At 45.8% G+C, this 20,433-nt stretch overlaps 1 long non-coding RNA gene across 1 annotated transcript in view; it reads right to left on the reverse strand.

Annotated features, from left to right (window-relative positions):
• Positions 1-7,896: 7,896 nt before the first annotated feature.
• LOC115074895 overlaps positions 7,897-20,433 on the reverse strand; it is a 77,339-nt gene continuing 64,802 nt past the window's right edge. Inside the window, exon 5 of the long non-coding RNA XR_003852362.1 lies at positions 7,897-8,073. This is a non-coding gene — a long non-coding RNA (uncharacterized LOC115074895). The remainder of the gene's footprint in view (positions 8,074-20,433) is intronic.

A 20,433-nucleotide genomic window follows, 5' to 3' on the forward strand; every position in this document is an offset into this window, starting at 1 on the left:
ATGAATTCTGGATTAATTTTTGGTAGTCCCAGAATTTTATGCAACAAGAAAAAAGCGCCAGCTATCAAACCTCAAACATTAACATTATTCATCCAAAGCTCCATTGAAAACATGTAAAAGGTCCCTTGAACAAATAACATCGCACTGAGTAAAGCACTTTGCCATAGGCAAAGAAAGGTCCCTGTAGAATATGTTTGCAACACTGCAGATTTATGAGACTTGTTGGAATAACACTTTTCACAGCTAATGTATATGGAAGTGGATTTTAATGCATTTCTAGCACTGTGTATGCAGTTTTCTCTGTGCATGGATTCCAACCTTCATTCCGATAATGTATTATCTTTATAAGGATTATTCAGCATAAATGCATTTTGCTGTGCTGTTTATTCACATTTTTTACACTGGCTAGAAGTTTTATGTTTAATGGAAGAGTAATATATGATAAAAAGACTGGAATGATATGTACTTTAGTAAACTCAAAATAGTACAAATATTAATTTAATGTAGCTTAATTTGGTTGGAAATCTATCATTCTTGTAAATAACCATGTTTTTGAAATGTACAATTATTCTCTGCTTTGTAGCTTTTAGAACACAAACATTCATTAAAAGGATGATGTGCCATTAAAGCAGCAGGACTAGATTTAAAAAAAAAATAATATATCTGCTATCTAAGGTTGTATTAAGTTTTCTCTTGGTCTTACTCCTAGGTCTCTTTTCTTTAATGTAATATATTTGATTTCTTACATTTGTTTTTAGGCAAACGGTGCGCATTTCTTTATTATGACCATATTAAAAAATGTCTTTTCCCAAACCCATGCTTCATCTTTTTGTATTCTTGTGTTACATGTAGCCCTGTGACACCTGCTTGGGATGCTAATAAGAACCAGTAGAGCTGTGCCAGATATGTTTAAGTAATCATGATGGAGGTGGTTAAGTAGGGATAAGCTTTCAAAATCTTTACTCACTAAAACTTCTTAAAGAAAGAAATGGAAATCAAGATGAGAGAGGGTTTTAGTTGTCCTGCTACTTTGAGAATGTGGAATTACAGGGCCAATATAATAAACCAAGCTGACTTTAGCATAAGTTTTAACCTATATTTTAGCATGGATTTGTCCACTCTAACTTAACCCCAATATGTAACAGGGATTTTAGTGCAGAACCACCTCCTCCCCTCATTATAATGCATATCCCATGTTAATGAAGAAAAAGAGGTCTTACATCGCAATGCAGGGAGGTGTGCTAAATTCCGTCTGCTTTGTGTGTGTTTTTCAATGCAGGAAATTTAACTTCCCTGTCTCAGGTGAAGTAAAAGCTAGCTCACATTTCCGGTGGTCATAGTCTATTGCTCTGTCCCTGTGGCATTGCTGCTTCTAGCACATTGGGCAGAGCACTGTATAACGCTGGCCACCAGAACGTGAGTTAACATTTACCTTGAAGGCTACATAGGGAAGTGCATAAACATACACACATACCATACACCTCCCCCGTGCCATCAATACACCCCCCACCGGCCCCACACACACACACATAGGAAGGAAGGGGAGGAGAGAGAGCCTCAAAGTGGAGTGTGCAAGGGAGGGGAAGGGTGGAGCAGGGGGAAAGAAGTCAAAGTGGGTTAGGAGAATAAAGTGGAATGCGCAACAAGAGGGGAGAGGAAGTAATAAACGCGGGGACTCACCCACTACACTCCCACTCGCACCACTCCTCACCACTACCACCCCCCCACCAAATCCAAACACACAGCACCACCCCACCTGCATCCTCTCCCCCTGCACCCCTCCCCTCAAATATACACATAGGGTGAGGAGAGTGTCCCATCCATATTCATCCCTCATCACTCATAAACCCCTTTACTCCACTACCTGCACAAACAGGGGTGAAGAGTACAAGAGGGGAAAGAATGCCCCAAGCCATATAAACACACACCACACCTCCCACTCACCCTCCCACAACCCACATCACCACCACATCCCTTCCATATAAGTGTCCCGTCCCCCCCCATCTGTGGGATTGGTGAGTGAAATGGGTCAGGGAGTACATTAAAGTATCCCCAGCAATAGGGGTAGCGCAAGAGAATCTGCAGGCAAAGACAAGATGGCAGCCCTCCCATTCCTCCATCCCAAAGTGTGGCACTGGTCAAATCACCAAGTGGGCCAATGGGGTGGGGGGTGTCTTTGGAATTTTGCTGAGTGCCCTTCAGTGACTTGAAATGCTGGGGTCGGGGGTTAGGGTTCCGACAGATGTGGCAGATAGATGCCAGTGATATTACTAGGAAGCTGGCAACCTTGTCACACTCCTGGGAATCCTACCACCTGCCTCCAACTCTTCCCTCCACTCCCCCTCTTTCCTTCCCTCCTCTCTTCCTCCCTTCCATCTACTCTCATTCACACTCCCTCTTCCTTCTCCTTCCCTCTCTTCCTTCTAATTCAAAATCCCCTCCCCATCCCTTTCTCTTTCCTCCTTCCCCTTTCTTTTCCTCCCCTCTCATTCACATTACTTTTCCCTTCTCTATCCTCCCCTCACTCACATCTTGCCCTCCCCTCTCCACCCCATCCCAACTCCATTCCCCCTCTTCTTTCTTTCCCTGTTTCTCTCAGTTGCACCTACTCTTCCCTTCCCCTTTCCTTTCCTTTGCTCTCCTTGCCAAAATGGACTTGGATGTGAGGGTGTCCGTCGGGATGTATAGTGTCAAGGTGTTTATCTGAGATACCCATCAAGAAAGTGTATACTTCTGTTTTACTTGCCATACCTTGCCACATGGCCTTGCATACAAGATTGCCACCGTGAATCCTGACTTTGGGCACAATCTCACATGCAGGGCCATTAGGAAAGGCATGCAAATAAAACTGAATCATGGACGCTCTTTAGTGTGCCACCTACAGCTGCACAGTATGAATTGGTGCTGTGCATTCCAATCTGGGTACATATCTCGCATGTAAGACCTTTTGGGCAAGGGGTAAGCTTTCTGGACTGGGGATCTATAATTGAACAATTTGCACTCTCTTGTTTCCAAGATTGGATACAACGTGCCATAAAAGAGTTGTACTATTGATCTGTAGGTGGCTGCCTCAGAGAGCGTGCCCTTTGGTTTCACTTGGCATGCCTTGCCCAAATGGCTTGCATGCGAGGTTGCGCCTATGTTGGGATGCATAGTGCCAATCTTGCATGCAAGGCTATTTTGGTCACACTTCTGCTTTCCAGCACCTAACTTCACCTGTTTTTACAGAACTTTTCTGCATCAGATAAAGATTTTTAGGTTAATTCACATTTTTATGCATTTTTTTCCATTCAAAATTCTTTTTCTCCTGGTCTGTTTGTATCCTATTAGATTACAGCATCCTGCAGGTTTCTAGCATGTGAGTAAAGTAAAATCTGCACTAAAAATTGGTGTGAAGTTTAGCACAGGTTTTATTATATCTGTCCCTGTGTGAATTATCTCAAACATACAATTCAAGTCCATTCAGGAGACAGACAGCCCTGGCTTATGTATGTGGAAATAGAAAATGCAGGATGCAAATCCCAGAACTCTTGCAATTGGGAGTTCAAAATCCAGGGTTAACTTGAAGAGCGTTAACTGAACCTCGACACTTCCACCTCCCTTCCCCTTTCCTCTCCCAAGAATGTAGGGGCATTGTATATCAAGTAAATGGTGCGAGTAGATTTCTGCAGGAACACTGTTTGGTAACTCATCAAAACTGCAAACATCCATCCAGGCACAAATGCAAATTGCCAAACCTGGCTGTCAGCAGAATTGCAGATTGGAGTTCAGATTACATTACTACAAATCTGCAATCCTCTCATACACAAAAGGGGGTTGAATTAGCACAAGGATGACATTTTTTCAAGCAGTAGCTCACAAGTTTCAGATTTTTGATAATTCAACCCCTTTTTGAGTCTGGTACTATAAATGCGCACATATTTCTCACAAATGAAAGAATTCCTTTCGTGCTATCCCAGCCCTTCTAAAGTCCGGATAGTTATAATTGTCAATGGAAAGAACAAATAACCTTCTAGCCTTCTGTGGCCATGCAGATAATTAACAGAAAATAACACTGGCAGGACTGTGTTAAATGATATCCATTACCTTTTTAATCTTAATTTTAAATCTTGCAACAAAATCATGTCTTTTTCCTTACCTTTCTGCTGTGCTTTGCGTGAAATGTACTTGGCTGGAGATTAAACAAATCAGCACGAGGGAGAGGAATTTCAAACTTCCATGTCTACAGGCTTTCAGAAATGAGGCCTCTCTGCTATTTGGTCCTGCAAAAGTCCCCCCTACCAGAAAATTACACATCAATCAATACATTGTGAGAATTGAGCTCACATTAATAATTAACCTTTACAAATTAAGTCCAGCTACTCAGCAGCACCAGAAATGTTTGCATTTGAAAGTCTCACTTACCTTACTGTGTTGCTTTATGATTCCCTTTGCAAAAATAATTGCAAGCTGGATTTGGATAAATACCTCATCAGGCAAGGCTCCAGGCTCAGTTCTGAACCAATCAAAATGAGGTGTTTTGAAATTCCACCGAAGGAATGGGTGGTGATCTCAGGCTTGGTTGGCCAATGGATCAATCTGAATAAATTATGAAAGATCCCCCAGGAATAAGAGCCTAAAAGTAGACAATGTCAAAATTGTTTTGCAGATGTTCAAGCCTGACCTAGAAATGCCCAGTATCTTAAACTGTTCTGTTTCTTTCAAGCCAAGAAATGATAGGAACATAAGAACATAAGACTTGCCATACTGGGTCAGACCAAAGGTCCATCAAGCCCTGTATCCTGTTTCCAACAGTGGCCAAGCCAGGTCACAAGTACCTGGCAGGATCCCAAAGGGTAGATAGATTCCAAGCTGCTTATCCCTAGGGATAAGCAATGGATTTCTGCAACTCTGCTTTTTAATGGTTCCTCCAGGAACTTGTCCAAACTGTTTTTAAATGCAGCTACACTAATAGCTTTCACCACATTCTTTGGCAACCAATTCCAGAGCTTAATTATGCATTGAGTAAAAAAAAAAAGTATTTTCTCTATTAGTTTTAAACGTATTACCTAGTAACTTTATTGTGTGTCCCCTGGTCTTTGTACTTTTTGAAAGAGTAAACAACTGATTAACGTTTACTCGTTCTATTCCACTCATTATTTTATAGACCTCTAACATATCTCCCCTCAGCTGTCTCTTCTCCAAGCTGAAGAGTCCTAACCTCTTAGCCTTTCTTCATAGGGTAATTGTTCCATCCCCTTTATCATCTTGGTTGTCCTCTGTGTACTTTTTCTAATTCTGCTAGATCGTTTTTTCAGATGTGATGAACAGAACTGCACACAGTACCTCAAGATGAGGTCGCATCATGGAGCGATTACAGAGGCATTCTGATATTCTATTTTATTCTCCATTCCTTTCCTAATAATCCTGGCATTCTATTTTCTTCGTGGCTGCTGCTGCACCCTGAGCAGAAGATTTCAACGGTTTTCAATGATGACACCTAGATCCTTTCCTAATGTGGAACCTTGCATTATGCAGCCCTAATTTGGGTTACTCTTCCCTAAGTGCATCACTTTGCACTTGTCCACTTTAAATTTAGTTTGCCATTTGCATGCCTAGATCCCAGTTTTGCAAGGTCCTCTTGCAATTTCTCACAATCCTCTTGTGATTTTGATATCTTTGAATAATTTTGTGTCATCGCCAAATTTGATCACCTCACTTTTTCCCATTTCCAGGTTGTTTATAAATATATTAAAAAGCAGTGATCCTAAAACAGATCCCTGGGGCACTCCACTATTTTCTATTGGGAAAATTTACCATTTAGCCCTACTCTCTGTTTACTATCTTTTAACCAATTGATGATCCACAATAGGACACTTCCCCCATCCCATGACTTTTTAATTTCCTAAGTAATATGCTTTCTGGAAATCCAGATACACTATATCAACTGGCTTACCTTTATCCACATGTTAATTTATGCCTGCAAAAAAAAATAAATGGAAAAAACAGAAACATCATTAGCTGGATATCAGAGTTAACCTGTTAATTTATGAGGATAATTCCGCTCTTTCCCGGAATGCCTTTTGCCTGCCCCCAGAATGCCCTCTGACTTATCTGGCTAAATTCTATCTGGTTAACTAGTTACCTGGCTAAATTAGCTGGATAAGCACTCAATATGCCTGGGTAAGCCATTTAGACAGGGGAGATGCACCGCGGCTCCCCTGCCTCCCGGGGGGCTGCCCCCTGCCTCCCGGGGACAGCCGGTGGCGAAAGCGGCCCCGCCGGCGAAGATGGATGCCTGCACGGGCCCTCTGACACGATCGCTCCAGCTGCGGCCACTTCTCCTGCGTGCATTCAGCCTGTGCGTGCAGTTTGGCCGCTCAAGGCGTGACGTCACTACGTTTGGCGTCACAGCGTATGACGTCGGCGTTCGCTGATGCACTGTCCTTGAGCGCCGGCGAAGGTGAATGAATGCAATTTGGGCGCTCAAGGCAGTGTATCAGCGAACGCAGACGTCACACGCCGTGACGCCAAACGTAGTGACGTCACGGGCCCTTGAGCGGCCAAACTGCACGCACAGGCTTAATGCACGCAGGAGAAGTGGCAGCGCTGAGCGATCATGTCAGGCATCCATCTTCACCAGCGGGTCCGCTTTTGCTGCCGGCTGTCCCCGGGAGACAGGGGGCAGCCCCCGGGAGGCAGGGAGCCGCGGTGCATCTCCGGAGGAGGGGCTGCAAGAAAGTAAGTTACACTTCACAGTCGTTTCGCTTTTCTCCTTTTTTTGCTTTTTGTTGCTTCGGGAGGAGGGTAGAGAGGACTGGGCTGCCCCGAGACCGGCACCCATGGACACGGCAGGGCAGGTGAGCGAGGCCTGGGGGAAAGTTTGCCGCCTACCCTTACCCCCCTGCCTCTAATGCAGGGGTAAGGGTAGGCAGTAAGTTAGCAGGTTAAACGTGCGGCAAAACGTAGCAGGTAGGCGGTAAGTTAGCAGGGTTAAACGTGCGGCAAAACTGCAGGTTTAAAAAGCGATATCAGGGCAACGCGTTACTGTATGGGAGGGAATAGCTAATCCGATCGTTTACATCTCATATACATGCCGCGGGCGGAAGGGGTGTCCCGTTGATTTAAAGAGGCGGTAAGGATGGGTTAAAAGGGTTAGTGAATCGCGGGTTGGACTAACGCGGCCAAATTGTGAGTAGAAAGCCGGTTAGAAGCAAGGTAACCGTGGCCGGCACTTTCCTGTATTGACCTGTTTGTCTGGGTAATTTTGACCGTAGAAATATTTTGTGGCGACAAAGTTTCCAAGAAATGAAAGGGGGTGAGGCTGGAGGCATGGTAAGAACAGGCTAACATATTTAGCCAGAAAGCACCATACTGAGCGATATCCAGTTACATTTATGCAAACAAGTTTGGTCCACACTGAAAGCTGTCCTAAAGTTATTGCAAAATTTAGCAGAATAATTATTTGGATAAGTTCCATTGAATATCTGGATAAGTAACGTGCTTGGCAGGCTTTTAAATATAGAGCTGTAAGCTGACACAGTAACATAGGCTTCATGTTATAGAGGGACAGAGGGAAGTCACGTCTGTTTGCCCTGTGTTATTGTTGTGAGGATTTTGGGTGAAACCCTAGACTCTGTGGCATTTGACCACGCCCACGGGGAAGGGTCCCGTGATGGGGCCACAGGTCAGGCTCAGCTTAGGACACACACACACAATCAGATCTTTTATTAGACAGTAATGGTGAGCCACCAGAGGTGGCGGTAGTGAGCTGAAATATAGTCCGGCTGGGCTTGTAGTCCCTCAGCTCTGGAACAGTGATCCACAATGGCTGTGCTATAGTGGAGAGAAACTGATATCGTGAGTAGCAGCAGTGAATGCAGAGTTCAGGATTAGAACCTCATTGGTAATGTACTCACGCAGCGGTCTCTCAGTAAGGAGCACAGGAGCTGAAGTAAAGGCAGGCCCTCGAGGAGCGAGTACCCGGTTCCAGGGAACAGCTCTGAGAGAGATAGATGATAACTCCACAGATGGTAAAGGCAGCGTGTGTCTTCCAGGTAGCGAGTCCAGGAACATGGGCCCTTGAGGAGCGACCTGAAAGAGAAAAGAGAGATAGGCCCCTGAGGAGCAGGTACCCCAATAGAATAGTCCAAGTGGAGGCAGAGTAGCTAGGTTCGGGGAGCGAATCCCATACGAAGTAGTTCCAACCTTTTCCATTCCGTACCGCTCCGTATCTTACCTTGCTAACTCCTAAGCTAGCAATTGCATAGGCTATTTGTATCCTGGATGCATGACGTCATCACAGGGGGACGCCCTGAGGTTCGCGCCACTGAAGGTGCTTGAAGCAGGGCCGCGCAGCGTGCGCGCCCTTAGGCAGCTGAACAGCATGGCGGGAGGCAGTGCCCAAGCCAGTCCGGGGATGCCGGAGAGGACGGCAGGAAGACGCCGCGGCAGCCAAACGTCCATCAACCGCAGGAGGAGTTGCCAAAGAGGTAAGGAGGGTGGAGTGGAAACGTCAGGCCAGCAACGGTCGCAACACCCTGCTCCTGTTGTGCGCCCCATCCGCGCCCGGGCCTGCTCACCTCACTAACTCCTCTGCAGGTCACGGGTCTGCCTCCCCAGTGGCAGCCGCGAGCTCCTCCAGGCCTTGGTGTCCCGCAGTGGCAGTCTCCTGGCCTTCCACTGCGCACCAGGCCTCACACCGGAGTTCGGTGTCCTCAGTGGAATTGGCCATGCCCCTACGTGCGCGCGGACCGCCTGGCCTCTTGTAGGGCCAGGGGCGGGTCCTAGCTCCGTGGTGCGCCCTGATTGAACGTATGATATAAGGAAGTTCCTGCCTGCACTTCCTTGCCTTGGCAATCGGGTTAGCATTGTAAGTGTACTAGTTTGCTTCAGTGTTCACGGTCTTGTTCCAGCGTCGTCCTGTTCCAGCCTTGTTCCAGCGTCGTCCTGTTCCAGCGTCGTCCTGTTTCCAGCGTCGTCCTGTTCCAGCGTCTGTCTGTCTTCCCAGGTAGTACCTCCGGACTGACTCTCTGGTACTGACCTCTGCCTGTTCCTTGACCATTCTGCTCGCTGCCTGGATCTTGACTTCTGCCTGCCTTGTGACCTCGACTGACCTCTGGAATTCTGACCCTTGCTTCATTGACTACTCCTCGGACTGATCCCCTGAACTGACCCCGTCTGCCATTAACCACGTCTCTGATTCTGGCTTTGTCCCTTGCCTTGTCATCGCCTACGCTGTACTGGCCTTCCTTGGTTCTCCAGGCCTACAGCCTAGTGACCGACCGCGCTCCCTTGCTGCTCATGGGCATGCCTCTCTACTACATCTCCGGGAGACCCTGTGAGGCCCACCTAAGTCCAAGCGGCCCAGGTCCCTACAGGCTCCACCAGGGGGGACCACGGGCTTCCAGTGGTGAAGCTCATCCTAGCCTCTGTCTCCTCCTGTGCTCTGCCCCCCTGGGGGCAGGTGCTTCCTGGTCCCTTCCAGGGAGCCATTCCACACTGCTCCAGGACAAGGGTCCACCTCCAAGCGCAACAGCTCCTTGTATGGATTTGATGTTTCAGAATGGAGAACAGTATTTACTATGCAGAAAGCTACATTGCTTAGGGAATCAAGACTTCATCACAAGCTAAAGGACAACTATTTTAATCATGTTAACAGCCACCACATTTCATACATTAATGGTCACACAATAATTACTTTAGGGACAGCTGCATTTCTCCCTTAAGCCACCAGGGTGCTTTTTAATACATTACTTAAATGTCTGCACCAGCAGCACTAAAATTCATTTGGGCAAAATGTGCTAAAGGTCCCCTGAACTGCAAAGTATTAACTTCCCAAGCAAAGGGATCTTGAAAATCAGTCAGTTTGCTCTTCCACACTTGGGCGGATGCATTTTCTTAGTATTACACATTTATACGTATCCTAGAAATTAATCAATGAGGAGGGAAATGTGGGAAAAAGAGACTGCAAATTGGTGTACCTGCATTGCAATATTACATGGATGCCATGTGCAAAAGGATGGAAAGATCTGTATTCACACACAAGCAGGCAGGGGTGAAAAAGCACATACAAGCTCAGGAAATAAGCTGCAGGTCAAAACAAACAAAAAAACCCCAAAAAACCCCAGCAGAAAAGTCATTGTAGCAATGCTGGAAAATAATTCCACATTGCTAGTTTCTCATTGCTTTCTGGTAAGGCAAGAATATCCTAAATCAGGGAGCTAGAAACAACACCCATGATACTTGATCTTTACCAGTGGTCCCAAGCCTGCCCTAGAAAATTCCCAGTTGGTCAGGGTTTCGGGATATCCACAATGAATATGCATGAGAAAAACTTGTGGATATCCCAAAAACCTGACTGGCTGGGTGTCCTCCCGAACAGGTTTGGGAATCTCTGATGTATACTTTATTACTCTATTTAGAAATATGTGTTTTAAAAATACTTTGCAACCTTTAAAACACCAAATAATGTGGGAAATCTAGACAAGGACTCCTTTCAACTATATGAACAAGTGCACTATGGATCTGGGGAACTGATTTTAGGAAGTGATCATTTTTATTCACGCGCTTATAATTAGGACTGCCAACTGGATCCAGTTTTTCAGGACTAGATAGGAAAATTGGTTCTTACCTGCTAATTTTCGTTCCTGTAGTACCATGGATCAGTCCAGACCCTGGGTTATGTCACCAATCCAGCAGAGGGAGGCAGAGAAAACATTCTAATGACTCTGACGTATACCCTGGAGCACCACCTGCAGTCAATCAGTATTGAGCAGTATCAAAGCAGAAATTTAACTACTAACATATTAGCTAGCTATCCAAATAGGAGAATGAATTTCCAACTCACAAATCCTAAATGGAAGCAGAATCCCCCCCCCCAAAAAAATCTCGGAAATAAACAAGAAAATATTAAGAAAAATAGACAGCATGAAAGGCGGTTTAATCACCCAAACAGTGAACGAGTGGACTCTCCGAAAAGACAAATATAATACACAGACATAAAGGGTGGGCGTCTGGACTGATCCATGGTACTACAGGAACGAAAATTAGCAGGTAAGAACCAATTTTCCTTTCCCTGTATGTACCTGGATCAGTCCAGACCCTGGGATGTACCAGAGCTGATTCAATTAGGGTGGGACCCAGAGAGTCCTGCTCGGAGAACACTCCCTCTGAAGGCTGCCGAACTTGGAGCGTGAACATCCAAGCGGTAATGACGAGCAAAAGTACGCAATGACTTCCAAGTCACTGCTTTACAGATCTCCTTAGGAGAAACTGACATTCTGCCCAAGAGGTAGCCTGTGACCTAGTAGAATGAACTCTCAACCCTTCAGGAAGGGCACGACAAGCTAGAAGATAAGCTGGATGAATTGTCTCTTTTAACCAACAAGCAATCGTAGCCTTTGAAAACGTATGACCTTTGCGAGGGCCACTCCACAAAACAAACAAATGATCAGACAATCGAAAATTGCTTGTAACTTCAAGATAACGCAACAGAGTTCATCGTACATCCAATTTTTTTAAGATCCCTAGAGGAAGGATCCAAACGATCTAAAGATGGAAAAGCCGGAAGCTCTATGGACTGATTTAAATGGAAAGAAGATACTACCTTAGGTAAAAAAGATGGTACAGTCCGTAATGAAATTCCTGTATCAGAAATTCTAAGAAAAGGCTCTCTGCAAGACAAGGCCTGCAACTCTGAAATTTTACAAGCTGAAGAAATGGCCACAAGAAACACCACCTTCAATGTGAGATCCTTCAAAGTCGCATGATTAAGGGGTTCAAAGGGAGCCGAACACAGAGCCCTAAAAACCAAATTCAAACTCCAAGCAGGACAAGGATTCCGAAATGGAGGACGAAGATGTTGCGCACCTTTGAGAAAACGCACTACATCCGGATGCGCAGCCAAGGATAATCCCTGAACCTTACCACGAAAACATTCAAGCGCTGCTACTTGTACCCGTAAGGAACTACAGGCTAAACCGTCTTGTAAAAAAGATAAATATTGGATACTGAAGAGTGAACTGGATCTACTTGATGCTCATTACACCAAGATTCAAAAACCTTCCACACCCTTGCATAAGCCAAAGATGTAGAAGGTTTTCTAGAACGCAATAAAGTAGTCACTACAGCATCTGAATAACCTTTATTCTTTAACCGAAGCCTCTCAAAAGCCATGCCGCTAGAGAGAAGCATTTGACCTCTTCCAAACCGGACCCTGAGACAGAAGGCAGGGAAGATCTCGAAATCGAAGGGGACCGTCCAGTGCTAGTCTGACCAGGTCCGCGAACCACGGACGGCGTGGCCACTCTGGAGCCACTAAGACAACGTCGACTTGTTAAACTTCTATCCAACGCAGAACCTTGCCGATTAGAGGCCAGGGAGGGAACACGTAGAGAGGAACATCCCTTGGCCAAGGAAGTACCAGAGCCATCTACTCCTTCCGTTCCTCTTTCTTTCCTGCGGCTGAAGAACCGAGGGGCTTTGGCATTCTGAAATGTGGCCATGAGATCCATTGCCGCAGCGGACCATCTGTTGCATTTCATTTGATAGGCTTCCTCGCACAGTTCCCACTTGCCTGGGTCGAGATGATGCCAACTGAGAAAGTCGGCTTGAATGTTGTCCACCCCGGCAACGTGTGAGGCTGCGATTGCTGAGCAGATGTTGCTCCACCCAGGCGATCAGCTGTTGTGCTTCCTGAGCTACCAGGAAGCTTCGGGTTCCTCCCTGATGGTTGATGTATGCTATCGTGGTCGCATTGTCGGAAAGAACCCGAACCGACTTCCCGCAAAGGTGAGGTTGAAGAGCGATTAAGACTAAACGAACCGCTCTGGTCTCTAAAAGATTGATCGACCACTGAGCTTCCTCTTCGGACCACTGACCCTGAAAAGATGTATTCTGACATACTGCTCCCCAGCCTGAAAGACTAGTGTCGGTAGTGACCACAGTCCATTCTGGAATCTCTAGTGGTACACCTCGTTGCAGATTTGCTGTCTGTAACCACCAATCTAGGCTGGAACGAGCCATCTCTGTAAGAGGAAGGGGAAGGTGGTATAGTTCCAAAACCGGATTCCAGCATGAAAGCAATGCAGACTGAAGTGGTCTCATGTGCGCAAAGGCCCAGGGAACCAACTCCAGAGTAGAGGTCATTGAACCTAAACTATCAAGTAATCCCGCACACAAGGAATAGGAATAGACTGTAAGTCTCGAATTTGTGATTGAATTTTGAGAAGGCGATGTTCCGGAAGGAACACTATCCCTAGATGAGTGTCGAACCGTGCCCCCAAAAACTCCAGAGATTGGGAAGTAATAGGTGACTCTTGTCTTCGTTGATCACCCAGCCTAGAGACTGCAAAAGGCTGATTACCCTGTTGATTGTATAATAACAAAGAGATTCTGACTTCACTCGAATCAACCAGTCGTCCAGGTACGGATGTACCAACAGGCCCTCTTTCCTGAGTTGAGCGGCCACCGCAACCATTATTTTGGTAAATGTTCTGGGAGCTGTGGCTAATCCGAACAGGAGAGCCCTGAATTGATAATGTTGCCCTAGAATGCAAAACCTGAGAAACTTCTGATGATCGAATCGAATGCCGATATGAAGATAAGCTTCGGTGAGGTCGAGAGATGCTAGAAATTCTCCTCTTTGAACCCAAGCTATGACAGACCGAAGAGTCTCCATCCAGAACTTTGGAATCCTTAGACAACGGTGACCCTCTTGAGATCGAGAATGGGACGAAAGGTTCCTTCCTTTTTGGGAACAACGAAGAAAATTGAATAATGACCTTTCCGATTTTCTGATGATGGAACTGGAACTATAGCTCCTAGGTTGCTTAAACGCTGTAGTGAGTCTTGGATCATGAGATGCTTTTGTAGGGAAGAACACGGTGAAATTAGGAACAGGTGGTGAAGTTGCCGAACAAAATCTAAAGCGTAACCTTGATTTATCACTGATAGAACCCATTGATCCGATGTACATTTATTTATTTTATTTATTTATTATTTTCTATACCGGCTTTCACGACTGGTAGTCGCATCAACCCGGTTTACATTTAACATTTAGTGTAATGAACATAAAACTAGATGAACTGAACTGGTGCAGGAATAGCAGTTACAATAAAACAAGGAAAAATACAACTGGGAGAGGAGGAAGCAAGAGGAAAAATATAGCAATAGGTACAAAAAACAAAATTACAAGATAATATTTACAATATGTACAAAATTAAAGGCAAGACTAAAGGTGGTCATGGGCTGGAAAAATTGAGGCTGAAATAGGAAGAGTATGATGAATAAGGCAGAGTGATGGTCTTTTACACTGGGATTCTGGTAAAATGGGATAGACTGATTGAAGGGTAATGTTTATATGGATCAATCAGAGATCTGATAGGCTTTTTTAAAAAGCCAAGTTTTTAGCCTTTTTCTGAAAGTTAATAGGCACTGTTCTTGGCGTAGCTCAGATGGGATGGAGTTCCATAGACGTGGTCCTGCTGAGGATAATGCTCTGACTTCCAATGATTTATGTTGGAAGGTTTTGGCGTGTGGAACATGTAAAGCTTCTTTGTAATATTCCCTAGTAGGTCTGACCGAGGTGCGTTTTTCAAACGGAATTTGTAGATTTAACGGTGCCTGAAGTTGCATGACTTTGAATATAGTAGTGATGGTCTTGTACATAATTCTGTAATGAATCGGTAGCCAGTGGAGGGCTTTCAGGATGGGGGTGATGTGGTCGAATCTCCTAGAGTTGGTCAACATTCTTGCAGCTGTATTCTGCACCATCTGTAAAGGTTTTGTATGAGAGATGGGGAGGCCTAGTAATATGGAATTACAATAATCCAGCTTGGAAAAAATAATTGCTTGAAGAATAGTTCTAAAATCTTTGGAGTGGAAAAGAGGTCTGATTCTTTTAAGAGTGTATAATTTATGAAAACAATCTTTGGTCGTTTGGTTAATGAATGGTTTTAGGTTTAGTCGGTTGTCAATAATTGCTCCTAGGTCTCTTATGTGTGAGGTTTGCAGGTTAGCTGGTGGGTTTGTGGTGATGTCGTTGTTTTCTGGGGCTATAATGAGAAATTCTGTTTTTGAGGCATTGAGAATGAGGTTTAGACTGTTGAGGAGTTGTTTAATCTCGGTTAGACAGCTCTCCCAGAATTTTAGAGTGTTTGTAATGGTTGTTTTTATGGGGATTACGATCTGAACGTCGTCTGCGAAAAGGAAGTGTTTCAAATTTAGTTTTGTAAGAAGGTGGCAGAGTGGGAGCAGGTATATATTAAATAAGGTGGGTGAGAGGGAGGAACCCTGTGGAACCCCTAACGAAGATGGATGGTAGCGAGATTCTTTGTTGTGGATTTTTACCTTGTATCCTCTGTTCTCCAGAAAGGTTTTAAACCAGGTCTGAACACTGCCTGAAACTCCGATGTTTGCCAGTAGGTTTATAAGGATATGATGGTTGACCGTGTCGAATGCCGCCGAAAGTCAAGTAAAATTAGAAGGAATGCGTGTCCTTTGTCGATGCCGGCTAGGAGGAAGTCTGTGAGAGAGAGTAGAAGCGTTTCTGTGCTTGCTGCTCTACGGAATCCAAATTGGTTAGGAGATAAAATTTGGTGATCCTCAAGATAATTAGATAATTGTGCATTTACTATTTTTTCCATAATTTTTGATATGAAGGGGAGGTTGGAGATGGGGCGGAAATTGCCGGGATCATTTGTGTTAAGGTTTGGTTTTTTGAGTAGAGGTTTTATTGAAGCCGTTTTAAGGTCATCTGGGTAGATTCCCTGTTCAAGGGAGCAATTAATGATGTCCGCTAGAGTTTTGGAAATAGTATCCGGGATTAGTAAGAGTATTTTGGTGGGTAGTTGGTCAAAAGGGTGTGATGAAGGTTTCATTTTCTTCAGGATCGTTTGTATGTCCACAGTAGAGATGGGTTCGAATGAGTTGAGAGCGAAGTCTTTGTTATGGTAGAGAAATGAGGTATTGTAGGATGCATTTGGGTTTGGTGTCAGCTTCATAAGGAGGTCGGGCGATTTTTTTTATTGAAGTAGAGAGCCAGTTCATCTGCTTTAGTTTGTGCTTGGTCATCTGGGATGGCTGGAGTGATGGTTTTTGTGAGACTGGACACGTAGTTGAACAAAGCTTTTGAATCAAATATGAGGTGGTGGATCTTGCGGGCGTAATAGTCTCTTTTGGTTTTTAGTGTGCTGTTTTTGTAGAGGTGTAGGGAGCGTTTGTAATCCTGAAGTGATGCCGGTGATGGGGCTTTTCTCCATTTTTTTTCCTTCTGTCTTAAGTGGTTTTGAGTTTTCTCAATTCCTCATTAAACCATGGTTGATTCTTGGACGCATTGTGTTTGGGATTTTTTGTTGTTAGGGGACATAATGTGTTGGCTACTGATTCTGTTATTTTAGCCCATGATTGAACAGCTGAGTTAGGAGTGGAGAGGTCAATGAGTGAGAGGTCTGGAGCTAGGTGCTTGGCTAGGTGTTCCGAAGGGCATGTTTTCCTGTAAAGAAATGGTTGAGGGGGGAGTAGATTGTAGCTTGGTTTAAACAGTGAGAATGATGTGGAGATTAATGAATGGTCTGACCATGGGACTTTAATGCACTCCGGGTGTTCTGTGAGTGAAATGCCGGAATTAGCAAAAAAGAGGTCCAGCGTATGACCAGCTTTGTGCGTGGGTTTGTTAATTTGTTGCTTGAATCCCAAGGCTGTCATGGCCATGAGAAAGGCTTCGCAGTTGGGAGAGAGAGGAGACTTATCCACATGAAGATTGAAGTCTCCCAGGATAATGGCTGGGGAGTCTAAGTTTAGGTGAGCTGCTATTATTTCCAACATAGGAGAGGGATCGGATTCAAGAAAGCTTGGGGGTGCGTAGACTAATAGAATTTGAAGAAATTCAGATTTAAAGAGGCCTATTTCAAGTTTGGTTGAAGAATTGATGGTATGATGTGTAAATCTCAGTGTTTTTTTTGCTGCAAGGAAAATACCCCCTCCTCTTTTTTTTTTGCCTTGGAATGGAGAAGAGGTCGTAAGTTTGTGAAGGTAGTTGGTTTAAGAGGGCGATGTCCGCTGTTTTGAGCCATGTTTCAGTTATGGCACAGAAGTCTGGGTTGTTGTCTTGAAGAAGGTCATTAAGGATCAAAGTTTTGTTAGTGAGCAATTGAGCGTTGAAGAGGATGAAGGTGAATAATGTGAGTCCTAAGAACTGCGTGGTGGGGGAGATCATGATGGGAATGAGAGATTTGTAAGTGTGTGGCCTGTTGATCATTGTAGACATAGTAGATATTGAGCAGGCCTGATGAGGAGTAGGATAACTTGTATATGTTGACTCCTGGATGGTAGGTTGATGTGAGTCCTGGATGCAGCTGGATGGGTGCTGGATGGTGTTGAGTGAGTCCTGGATGCAGCTGGATGGGTGCTGGATGGTGTTGAGTGAGTCCTGGATGCAGCTGGATGGGTGCTGGATGGTGTTGAGTGAGTCCTGGATGCAGCTGGATGAGTGCTGGATGGTGTTGAGTGAGTCCTGGATGCAGCTGGATGGGTGCTGGATGGTGTTGAGTGAGTCCTGGATGCAGCTGGATGGGTGCTGGATGGTGTTGAATGCGTGCTGAATACAGCTGATGGAGAGTTGGATGAGTGAGGATGTGTGTTATTTGAAACGTCCATTCAAATTGAAATTGGGTTTAATTTTCTGCGGTCTGTAGGAGCCGAAAAGCTGATAGGCTAGCTCTAAAGAACAGGGCTATTGGTCTTTTTACGGGGACGCACGAAGGGGCGCACTAAGGGGCAAGCCCCTTAGTTCGCGCTCCTTCGTGCGCGCGACGCCCGGTGCGCGACGCCGCCTTGAGGTTTGTAAAATTTAAAGGTCTCTGCTTCCCTCCCTGATTAGCTGACTGAGTCCCTGATTGGCTGGCTGAGTCCCAGGGGCGCGGTTTACTCACCGCGTTCTTAGTTTGTCTGGCCGCTGAATGTTGTTAGAATTGCTGGGTTCCGGTGCCTCCTCGGCACGGCTCACTCTAGGTCAGCGAGCAGGCTCTAGCCCCGGGTGGGTAACGGGAGCCTCGGTCGAGGAGGTGGAAAAGCGCGGCGTGGTTTGTATCAGGAGCGGGAGGGCGCGAATATGGACGCCGCCTGGAGGTTTGTAAAATTTAAAGGTCTCTGCTTCCCTCCCTGATTAGCTGGCTGAGTCCCTGATTGGCTGGCTGAGTCCCAGGGGCGCGGTTTACTCACCGCGTTCTTAGTTTGTCTGGCCGCTGAATGTTGTTAGAATTGCTGGGTTCCGGTGCCTCCTCGGCACGGCTCACTCTAGGTCAGCGAGCAGGCTCTAGCCCCGGGTGGGTAACGGGAGCCTCGGTCGAGGAGGTGGAAAAGCGCGGCGTGGTTTGTATCAGGAGCGGGAGGGCGCAAATATCTGGCCCATTCTCCGTAAAACAGAGACAGCTTGCCCCCTATGACGGGAACTGGAGAAAGGACTGGCCTTATCTCATTGGACAGACTTTGTGCCTCCTGAGACTTGGGAAGTTCCAGGTCTACCCAAGCGGCGGCCACGAAAGGTCTGAGACCAATTCTGTTGTCTACCTGAAGACTTTAGCTGGAGGAGCCGATGGATGAGAAGAACGAAATCTTCTATTAGACCGAAAACGAGAGCGAGATGAAAAAGAGCTTCTAGGCCTAGGACGGTCCTCTGGCAATTTGTGAATCTTATTTTCCCCTAGGGACAAAATTAAATCTTCCAATTCCTTACCAAATAATAATTTTCCTTTAAAGGGTAAAGCCCCTAATTGAGCTTTGGAGGATGCGTCTGCAGACCAATTCCTCAACCAGAGAAGTCTGCGAGCCGATACAGAAGCAACGATAGAGCAAGCCGAGGTCCTAATGAGATCATATAAAGCAACTGTAGCTTCCAGTCTACCAGCCTGAGCAACTTCTTCTTCAGAGAGGGAAGAATTGTTTAGTAAAGCCTGGACCCATCTTAGTCCAGCTCGCAAAGCCAAGCTACTACACATGGTCTCCCACACACCAAGAGCAGAAACCTCAAAAATTCGCTTAAGCTGAACCTCCAGCTTACGATCTTGGAGATCTTTAAGAGCCGTAGCCCCAGTTACTGAAATAGTTGTTTTCTTAGTGACGGCTGAAACAGCGGCATCCATCTTAGGAAATTTTAAAATTTCCAAAGCTTCCTCAGGTAATGGATACAATTTTTCCATGGCTTGTGCTACCTTAAGCCCCAACTCAGGAGTATTCCACTCCCGGTACATAAGGTCAGTGAGAGAAAGATGAAAAGGAAATGATGTCGTGGGACCTCTAAGGCCAAGCAACACTGGGTCAACGTCACCCATCCAAGAATCCTTTACTGGAACCTCAAGACCCAATTCCAGTAAAATAGCTGGAATTAAGGGACCAAGTTCCTCTCTTCTAAACAGGCGGACTACTTTGGGGTCATCCCCATCCGCAACATGAGGGTCTGAACTAATACTCAAAGCAGTGTCTTCATTTAAATCCCCCTCTGGCAAGGACTTGTCCGGGATAGGTAAAGAGCCATGCTCAGAATCATCTGAAAAAGAAAAAAATTGTCTGATCTGGACCCTGACGAAGGGGACGATTCGGAGCTGACCCCACTCCCAAATCCGTGGGACTAGCCCTTTTTGAGGAACGTGGCCTTTACCTCTGTTCAGATGAGAGACTCTTATGTCTCTTATGAAATTTCTTAGATTTGTAAGCTTTGCGAAGAAAACGAAGAAAATCCCCTGAAAAGGCAGAAGAAGAGGAAGAAGAATCTGAAATCTCCTCCAGGCTTTCAGCCGATAAATATGGCCCTGTTTTGCGCGGCTTGTCCCCCCCCAGAGACCGCCTGCTGCGGCGACAGCGGAGGCGGGTCAGAAGTACCCTGAATAGCTTGTTGTGTCACCACCCTCAGAGTAGACAGGAGTACCCTCAGTTCCTGTACTGCAGCGAAAAGAGTCCGGGGCAGGAGAGCAGCTGGGCCGAGGTTTTGGGGCCGTGCGAAGTGGCTGAGTCCCTTTTTTTATCAGCAAACTTGATGAGCCTTCTCCCCCGAGGAGACAGGATGAACAGAGACTCTGCCTGGAGAGATGCGCGTGTGCATCTCCACAAGCGCGGCAGGCTGCACCTCGCGGCATTATAAAGAAAAAATGGCACGAAATAAAAAGTATGAAATAAACTAAAAAACTAAAAGAAACCCCGGCGAAAAACAAAGGCACGGGCCCACCGAACACCAAAAGGTAAGTAAACAACAATTCAGCTGTGAAGAATTATTTTTATTTTTTATTTTTTACCTGACCGAAACGCCACGGCCCCCAGGAGCTGCTCCAAGTAGGGTGAGTGAGCCGGGCCCCCCCGGTATCACCCCTGCCAGGAGTGGTTGCTGGGTACAAAACCTCCCCAACTCCGGCAGCCTCAAAAAACTAGGAGGCCTCCCGGGAGGCAGTGAAACGGCTGTGA

Source organism: Rhinatrema bivittatum, chromosome 13 (genome assembly GCF_901001135.1).
Source record: "Rhinatrema bivittatum chromosome 13, aRhiBiv1.1, whole genome shotgun sequence".
Lineage (NCBI taxonomy): Eukaryota > Metazoa > Chordata > Amphibia > Gymnophiona > Rhinatrematidae > Rhinatrema > Rhinatrema bivittatum.